At 35.3% G+C, this 8,825-nt stretch overlaps 1 long non-coding RNA gene across 1 annotated transcript; it reads left to right on the top strand.

Annotated features, from left to right (window-relative positions):
* Positions 1 to 6,710: 6,710 nt before the first annotated feature.
* Positions 6,711 to 7,113, top strand: LOC143596815 (uncharacterized). Its single transcript, XR_013146785.1, has 3 exons — positions 6,711 to 6,769; positions 6,909 to 6,994; positions 7,078 to 7,113. It is a non-coding gene; the product is annotated as an uncharacterized LOC143596815 (long non-coding RNA).
* The last annotated feature ends 1,712 nt before the right edge of the window (positions 7,114 to 8,825 follow it).

Raw genomic sequence — 8,825 nt, 5'->3', positions numbered from 1 at the left:
GACTCGCTCACAAGTGACTCAAACACAATGATATTCGCTTGCAACCTAAGTTCGAATACATTGAGCTAGAACCCGTAAACTCGAATACAATCCAGATCGATTACAAGGGTGTTATACCCTATACTCGCATACATGGATAATCGCTCACATAGAACCTCGCTCACAATTCCAAAAAAAAATAAATTCGATTACATCTGAATCAGATTACAACAGAACTCGATTACACTACACTCGCTCTCAATTGTTGAATTCGCATACACCAAATTTGATTACAATCTAGATTCACATATATACCTACTCGCTTACAATCCAACCATAACACAATGAACTTCGCTTACAATAGAACTCGATTACACTGAAATCGTTTACAAGTATACATATATACTCGCTTACGCTGACTACTCGATTACAATATGGCTGATTACAAGTCTTAATCGGCTGCGGGATGAGTCTCTTACAATACGGGATCGATTACATTGTAATCGATCGAATTAGAGATCGATTACAATAAAGCTGTCTTATTAATCAGTCATCATCATCATCGATTACTTGTTATCGATTCAGGATATTCATTTGCTTGGAACGGCTAATAGAAAAGAAAAAAAAATAAAAGAGATGAGATGAAGAAGAACTATCTGGTGGAAATTTAGGGAGAGGTTTGGGCCTTATAATATTATACCCACATGGACCAAACGTTTAGCCAGGCCCAAGCACTAGCCCAAGCCCAACAACAAACCCAAACCTTAATACACCCCCTACACTCGATCACTTTTAGTTCGTTTACTATGAACAACTACCCGATTACATTACAAAGTGATTGGATTAATTATAATCGATCTTGTTGAGCGCCCACGAATAAGTGCTCGTTTAAGTGTACACCCAAAATTACACATGGAAGTTCACAAGTAAGGGGTAACCCGAGTGTCCTATATATACACACATATGTTTAAATGTGAGCAAACTTATAAACGCATGACGGGAAATCGTTAAAGAAAATACGGAAATAGAAACTAAAAATATTAAATAATTAAAAGACTAATACCATAAAAGTTAATAAATAAAATAATCTATGTAAATGTAATCTAGACGAACCCTTAGATTTCACTAGACTTAGCCAGTTTGGCTAAAGATTATAAGACGAGTTTTAATACGTGTGATTTATAAACAGTTAGCAGATCTCAACTAAAGAAAGGATTATCGATAAACGGAGAAAGGAACAGGATCCAGGTGAGTTTCTAGCCCCATTTCCTTGTTATGTTTTCGGGGCAGTGTGCATACTCAATGTGACAGTTAATACACTTACCTTAAATGGTAAGTGCATGCCATGTATGATATATGTGATAGATACGATTGATTGCTTGTCGGTATGTGAAAGATCTTCGAATATTGCACGTATTGCCAAGGGAAGAGATTAGTTCCTTACATGGATATTAAATAATAACTTATATAGTGTTCCGTTTATAGATAATACATAGAGTTTCTTCTATGGATAATGTATAATGATCCTTCTATGGATAGCATAGTGTTCCTTTTATGGATAGTATAGTGTTCCTTCTATGGATGGTATAGTGTTCCTTCTATGGAGATTATAGTGTTCCTTTTATGGATAGTATAGTGTTCTTTCTATTGAAAGTATATAGGGTATCCTTCTATGGATAATATATATATAGAATGTTCCTTCTACGGATAATATATGTGTAGAGTGTTCCCTCGATGGAGAAAATATATCATGTGCAATAGTAATAGTTCTTTTTATAGATATTACGTGACGTTCCTCTTATGGATATTTATACAAAGGTAAAGTATTAATACGTGTCTTCGGATACGTTATGAAATATATGAGAATAAATTGTAAGTTGTCTTCGGATATGTACGCTGACTTTTAGTATGCAAGCAGGTGAGTAGAATGAAGTAGCTCGTTTGAGAGCAACACGTGGCATTGAATAGAGGCTGGCATCCGGAGACTCGAGATGTTTATCAGTTTATGTTTAATTATTAGCTTTTGAAATAAAAAGATGTTGTTTAAGACAAGTTATGTAATGTTTTATAAAAGTTTTTATATTCCGCGAAGTTTTAATAAACTGTGATTTGTAGAACTGTTTTTATGAGTAAATCCAACGTCCAAATATGAGGCACCGGTAACGGGGCCTTACACATCATTGGGAAACACTTCGGGATACCAGCGAACAACAGGAGTGTCTTCAATTTTTTGTTCCTTCTTTTCCACTACATGAGCTACAGATGCTACATACTTTTTGCGTAATTACGTTTGGGCTTGAAAACAAGTGATAAGATTTTGGCTCGAGGGACAAGGCTTTTCACCAGAGACACAAAGGAGTTGAGGATCGGCAAGCGATATACGAATGAACTTCTCAAAGCAAACAGTTTCAGCACGAAATCAGTCCATGCCTACTATGATGTCAAATCTTCCTAATTGCATAGGAATGAGATTGATTGAAAATTGTTGCCATTTAGATCTAACTAGCAATTTTGAATAACCGAGTCAATTGATACAAATGTACCAGTAGCTACCTCAACAGATATCGTGGTTTAGCAAGCAAATGATCAAATTTAAAAGAAACAAAGCTCATATTGGCACTGATATCAAATAAAATAGATGTGAATTGGTCATTCACGAGGAACGTGACGTTAACCTCGTCACCAATTTACTGGGCTTGGTTGGGTTAATCATGAAAGCACGCCCACGAGTACCTTGAGGAGCTTGAGCTACTTGAACGGTTTGACCACCTTGTGGTACATGAGTTAGAATGGCTAGATGCGGCTAAACTTGATCTTGGTTAGCCAACAATTGCGGAACTTGTGGTTGGTAAGATTGCTGAGTTTGGTACATCTAGACCTGATAATGTGGGGCTGGAGCATGCTGAGGCGATTTCACATTTGTGAGTCGAGGACATGTGTTGCAAAAGAGGCTAGGGTCATTACAGTTATAGCAAGCTCGCATCTACCCGACCCGCCTTGAAAGTTTTAGAATCGCAATGTCAATAAAATGATGAACTTCATGTCAATAAATTTTTTTTTTTTAAATTTTCATAAATATTTCAATAGTCCATATTTCGTCATTTGCAAAAACGTAATAAAAGTTGTGACAAATTACGGTGTAGTTCTCGTCAAAGTTCTCTAAAGTTTATTAAAGTATTTTTCATCTTTTAAAACTTTCCCTTAACCCAAAGGGTCATTCGATAAATTATAATAAGAGTTTGTAATACTTTGTTTAAGTTTTTTTTGTACATTCTAAACTCCAGGGGCTGGTTTTGTCAAAACTCCAAACTTTCCTTTTCTCCTTCCTTCCTCGTCGACATAGTGCAGACCACCATTTCCCTTTGCAAGAAAAGTTTATAATCGCACCCAAAATCTAATTTAGCAACATTAATTTTGATTTCACGCTTTAGTTGACCTGCTTGATGATTATTATCAATTCCTAACCGTTTCTCCAAGTTTAATTTTCACAATCAACTGTTAATCATTCCTTGTTGACTAAAAGTCAAAACCGACTTCTAAATCCATCATTTGGACTCTTTAAACTTCATTATAAATCAATTAGACTAGGATAAACAATCCTTGATATATTTCTGACCCATTCATACAACTAATTTCACCAATTACTCACTTCAATTAGGGATCGATCTCTGTGACGAACTTGAAACACCGAATCCTCGTTACTCTTTTTGGGATAGTTCGTTGAGTTTCACCGAACCACCCGTTCAACTCGTTTAAGCTATAATCAAAAATCGTCCTAATCATCCATGTGAGTTTACATATCCCCATTTTTCATCTTTTATATTTTTGGGGTAGAATGTATACTTTATTCACTTGTATAGATGTTTTATTACCACATCTATTCAAGACATAATTCAATATAAGTTTATTTGTGATTATTTCATGCTCTATGATTATACTCTATGTGCTTAAGTGTTTATTATATGTTTGGTGGTTGCTATCTCATCCTCATATATTCTCATCTAGTATGATCATACATTTACCCAAGTACATTGATTTTGTATCAATAGGAACGGGTCCACATCTATTTAGTTGTTTACATCATAGAAATTGTGCTCAACATTAATATATGAATTGTGAAGTTTATCTATATATATATATATATATATATATATATATATCTATACTATCTTATAATACATATAGAAAGGGTAAAATGGTCATTTCACCAAAACCCTTAAAATTAAGAGTTTATATAATGATAAGAACAAGTTACAAGATCTTGAAGCATGCAAGCCTAATAAAAAGTAATACCGGTTGATGAAAATTTGAATCCCGCCTAAACTACATCGTTCTCTCCTACACATTATTCAAAATTGAAAACCCTAATCTCCATTCAAAATTCAAACGCTTTCTCTATCTCTCTATCTCTCTCTCAAACTTCTCCTACACTGGCGAATCTTTCGTCATTTGACCTCCAATCACAAGATTCTTCAATCGTTTTACGCTCAATTTATATTATATACGGTCTCTTAACCATCGATGAAACCCCAATAGACCGGTATCCAAACTACTTGTTGGCCGGTAAGGTCAACTCTAATAAAAAAATCACAGATCGTAAGTTCATTTTCTTCTTCTTTACATCTCACACTGATACAGTTCATCTATTAATCAGTTTTGTTGCCTTCTTTACAATTCATCCTTTTTTTAGGCCATTTCAACAAATTTGCTCGATTGGACAGGGTTGAATCCTTAATAGCAGCTATGGTTGCTCGGTTTATGGTCTTTGTCACCGTATCAGAAGTAATTTCAAAGCAATTTCCAATTACAGTTGTTTGGGTTCATTAACTGGACTTTTTAATTCTTTAAAGTTTGTTGTAGATGAGGATCAAATCAAACTTGTTTGATGCCGGACTTCAACCCTTGATGACTATTGTCACACGCAAGATGAGGATCAAATCCAACCATTGAGGCATTCAAGATTGAGCTTGATGTCTAGATCTTACTTTTAGAGCCTACATATTCAACGAAATTAATGTAAAAAGGTAAAAGATGTTTTAAGTTCATTTGTAACTAGGAAACGTAGGTTTAAATAATAATATTTAGTGTCAATTTCAATGTTTATTTGGTTGATCTCGTGATAATCATGACCAATTAATTTCAGGTGTTGAACATTTGGAACTCCTTGCGTTGCTGATACAGGTAGACGGATCTCGAAAGTTCTGAAAATATATGATATTTAACTAATATTAATTTCTATTTTGTTTGAACACAAATGTTTTGAACTGTTGACACACAGTGGAACTATAATTTTTCTATGTGAAGTTTTCATTAATTTTTTTATTTATGTAGGTGTCAACTAATTTTGATACAATACTTATTTATAAAATTAGATAAAATCTGTTATTAGTTAAACAATTACAAATCTTTCTCTTGAAAGATGTGAAGTTGTGTTTTGCCTTAACAAATGATGTTCAACTTGGTTGCCAAACTGTTATGTTTTTAAAAGTCAAATTGGTAATTCGGTTAAAGTTAAACTATAATTTTTATAATGTCAAACTGGTAACCTGGTTAAAGTCAAACTATTAACTTTCTAAGTCAAACTGTCATTTTTGTGATTTGGTTAAAGTCAAACTGCCAATTTGAAACTAGAATACGCAGTTGACATCGGTACTTGGTATATTCATGACTGCCATGAAACTATGAAAGTAATATTACATGGAATGAAATTTATTTGTATCTAAATTGCCTAGATCAATATATTTTACCCTAACTTTTTTTTAAGAAATGAAATTTAATATTTAATTTATCTTTTTATACATACCTTTCTTTAAAATTTGATATTTAATTGATTGGGTGCATATTAAGTGTTGATTTTAGGCTTTGCGTTGTACATTTAATATAGTTATAGCAACATTTCCAATTTTGAACTGTGGTTGAGTGATTCTGAAGTCTAAAGATGTTAATTTTGATTCATTGATGTGCAGGAGAGATGAGGAAGTATGAACACGAGTGGTTTATTTCCCCAATTTAAAATTCACAGTCACACTCGTTGATATAAACCCTTCCACAGGTTCATTGTTCTCATTTTGCTCTTAAGATTGATCATAAATAGTGCATGTAGTATATTGATAATATATTGATAATATATTGATATTTGTTTGGATAGTAGAACTTATTGCAAATTTATATTGGTTCATGTATACTAGACAATCTTAATTACATTTTAAGGCTTTTTTATAATGTTTCATGTGAACTAGACAGTCTTAATTCCATTTAATGCTTCATTTTATGTTTATACATCAGTATATGCTCTATATGTTGTGAGTTTTAGGGCCTTTTGAAATGACGGGTCTTCAAGAGCAATCGACTAGCAGTATAGTAGTGGTTGTGCTTCCTCTGTTAACTATTCACCCTTGGGTGCCAACCCAACGAGGACAAGCTACAGATTTAACTGCATTTTAGCATGACAAAAGCCTGCTTTCGACTATCGAGAGTGTGACCTGGTTCCTATCAGGACTAGGCTAACTATGCTGTAACTTTGACTGCACTTCAGGTACAAGTTTTGCAGCAATGTTGCTGCATTTATAGGTTGTTTTTGCTATTGTTTTGTTTAAAATCTTTTTGTGAATAGCACCTGAACATAGATGTAATTATCTAAATTATTACCAAACAATATGAATTATTAATTTAAAGTAATTAGCTAAACATGGACGTACCAGTTTTCTTTTTATAATACATATATAATTGTAGAATTCATTTGGTTCATTGTGTGATGTGCGTATGGTGGAAATCAATCTATTCTTATTAGGTTAGTTCATTTTTTCTTTGTGGGTATTTAGATCATGTTTTTAAAGATACTAACATTGATTAATTAGATTATTAGTTTCAACCACACTTTCTATGATCCTCTTTATATTTCACTTTTACTGACTAGCATGTTCGTGTAGCGCCAAAAGTGGATTTAGGAGGCCGAAACATCAAAATTTGCAATGCAGTATCTTGCATCAGAAGACGAGACAAGCATTTTTAAAAGGTTTAGTTTCTAGTTTTTTTCGTCTAATTCTTCAGTGAGTTTCATTATTTCTTAAACTAATTGTTTATATCCCCATCATTTAGGTTGAAGCTTTAGCAATCTATTTGACTCAGAGGGTGTTAAGATTAAACGCACACACGAACCTGAACACGACACGAAAGCAATAAACGGACACGAGGATTTATCGTGGTTCGGTCTAAACTGACCTACTTCCACGGGTGGCAACTATGTATATCTTTATTGAGTGACAACGATTACAAGTACACGACATAAAATATATAGAGATACACTTAGGGTTTGTATCTTATTAAACAAGAAATCCAAACCAGGCCGGACCTGCCCTTTGGACTTCAAATAATAAACTGGACCTACACCGAAAAGGCCTACGAAACCCAACAAACTCTAACTCGGAGGCCTTGAGTACTCTCGTCTGCACTCCTGATTGTACTTCTGTAATCCGAACATTAACCATCTTCTAGTTGCCACCGCCTTCTCATCAATTAACCTGAAGGCTCGTGGAAGCTCCCCGGAGCTCCAACATGTCAGTCACGGCTAAAACTTCCCCTGACCCGTTCTCTGTCCCTACCGGCTCCCACTGAAACAAACTACCGGATCCTTAGATACCCTGAGAACAAACACTCTCCATATTCAGCAAGTAATTCACTGGAGAGACTTTTACAGCTGGAATACTGGTTTTCTTAATCCACTGTCGACCTAGAACTGTAACTGAAACACGACATGTGCTCCCACTGTCACGATGTCCTCTGACTGATTTAACCTTCCTAGCTCGTTCATCCTGAATCTTCACTCTGGCTCTTGGTTTGTTACTTGCAAAACAAACCTTCTTCTACCCACGAGATTCTGTGAACCGGACTTTGTCTTTCACCAAAACTAAAACGAACCCATTTTCTTGCCACGAGCAACAACGAGATTCCCTTTAACTACTTTCCATTGCCCATTCCCGAACTTAACATCGTAACCCTGGTCATCCAACTGCCCAGCTGAAATCAAACTTTTCTTCAAACTTGGAATAACCCTAACATCTTTCAAAGTCCAAGAAGTACCGGTTGAAGTTATCAAATCAACATCTCCCATACCCGTAACCTCTAGAATATCATCGTTCGCAAGTCGAACCTTTCCAAAATCCCCAAACTTTAGATTCTTTATCGTTTCACTACAGTGAGTGGCATGAAACGATGCACCAGAATCCATCACCCAAGCATCAACGTTATCCTCAACACTAAGAACGTAAAACTCATCTTCTGGGCATTCTTCTGCAGTGTTGACTTCTGTAATGTTCACCTCTTTCTTACCATTCGGACACTGATTCATGAAGTGTCCCTTCTCCTTACAAACCCAACATTCAATATCATTATGAGTCCTAGACTGACTCCTCTTCCTACTCCCACTGCCTCGTTGTTTTCCCCTACCTCTACCTTCTGTGACTAATATATCACTTGATGATCCACCTGAATTTCGGCGTCTTGAATCTTCCCCAAGAATCAAATCCCGAATCCCATCAAAAGTAATCTTTGTAGACGAACTACAAACCGCAGTCACTGTTTGCGACCAACTGTCGGGCAAAGAGGATAACAACAAAAGACCTTGAACTTCATCATCAAACTTTATGTCGACTGACACTAAGCGGGAGAGGTTCGAATTAAGATAATTGATATGCGTTGTAACTGACCCACCCTCTTTCATTCGAGTTGTCACTAGCTCTCTGATAAGATAGACCTTATTCGCTGCGAAGGCTTCTCATACATGTTGGATAGTGCGTCCATCATACCACGGGCCATGGTTTCTTTCATGACGTTAAATGCCACATCTT

Source organism: Bidens hawaiensis, unplaced genomic scaffold (assembly GCF_021521415.1).
Source record: "Bidens hawaiensis isolate Kalapana, Puna unplaced genomic scaffold, B.hawaiensis_p1.1 tig00001758_1, whole genome shotgun sequence".
Taxonomy (NCBI): domain Eukaryota; kingdom Viridiplantae; phylum Streptophyta; class Magnoliopsida; order Asterales; family Asteraceae; genus Bidens; species Bidens hawaiensis.
The sequence above is the reverse complement of the archived record's forward strand: the minus strand, read 5'-3'. Positions and strand labels throughout refer to the sequence as shown.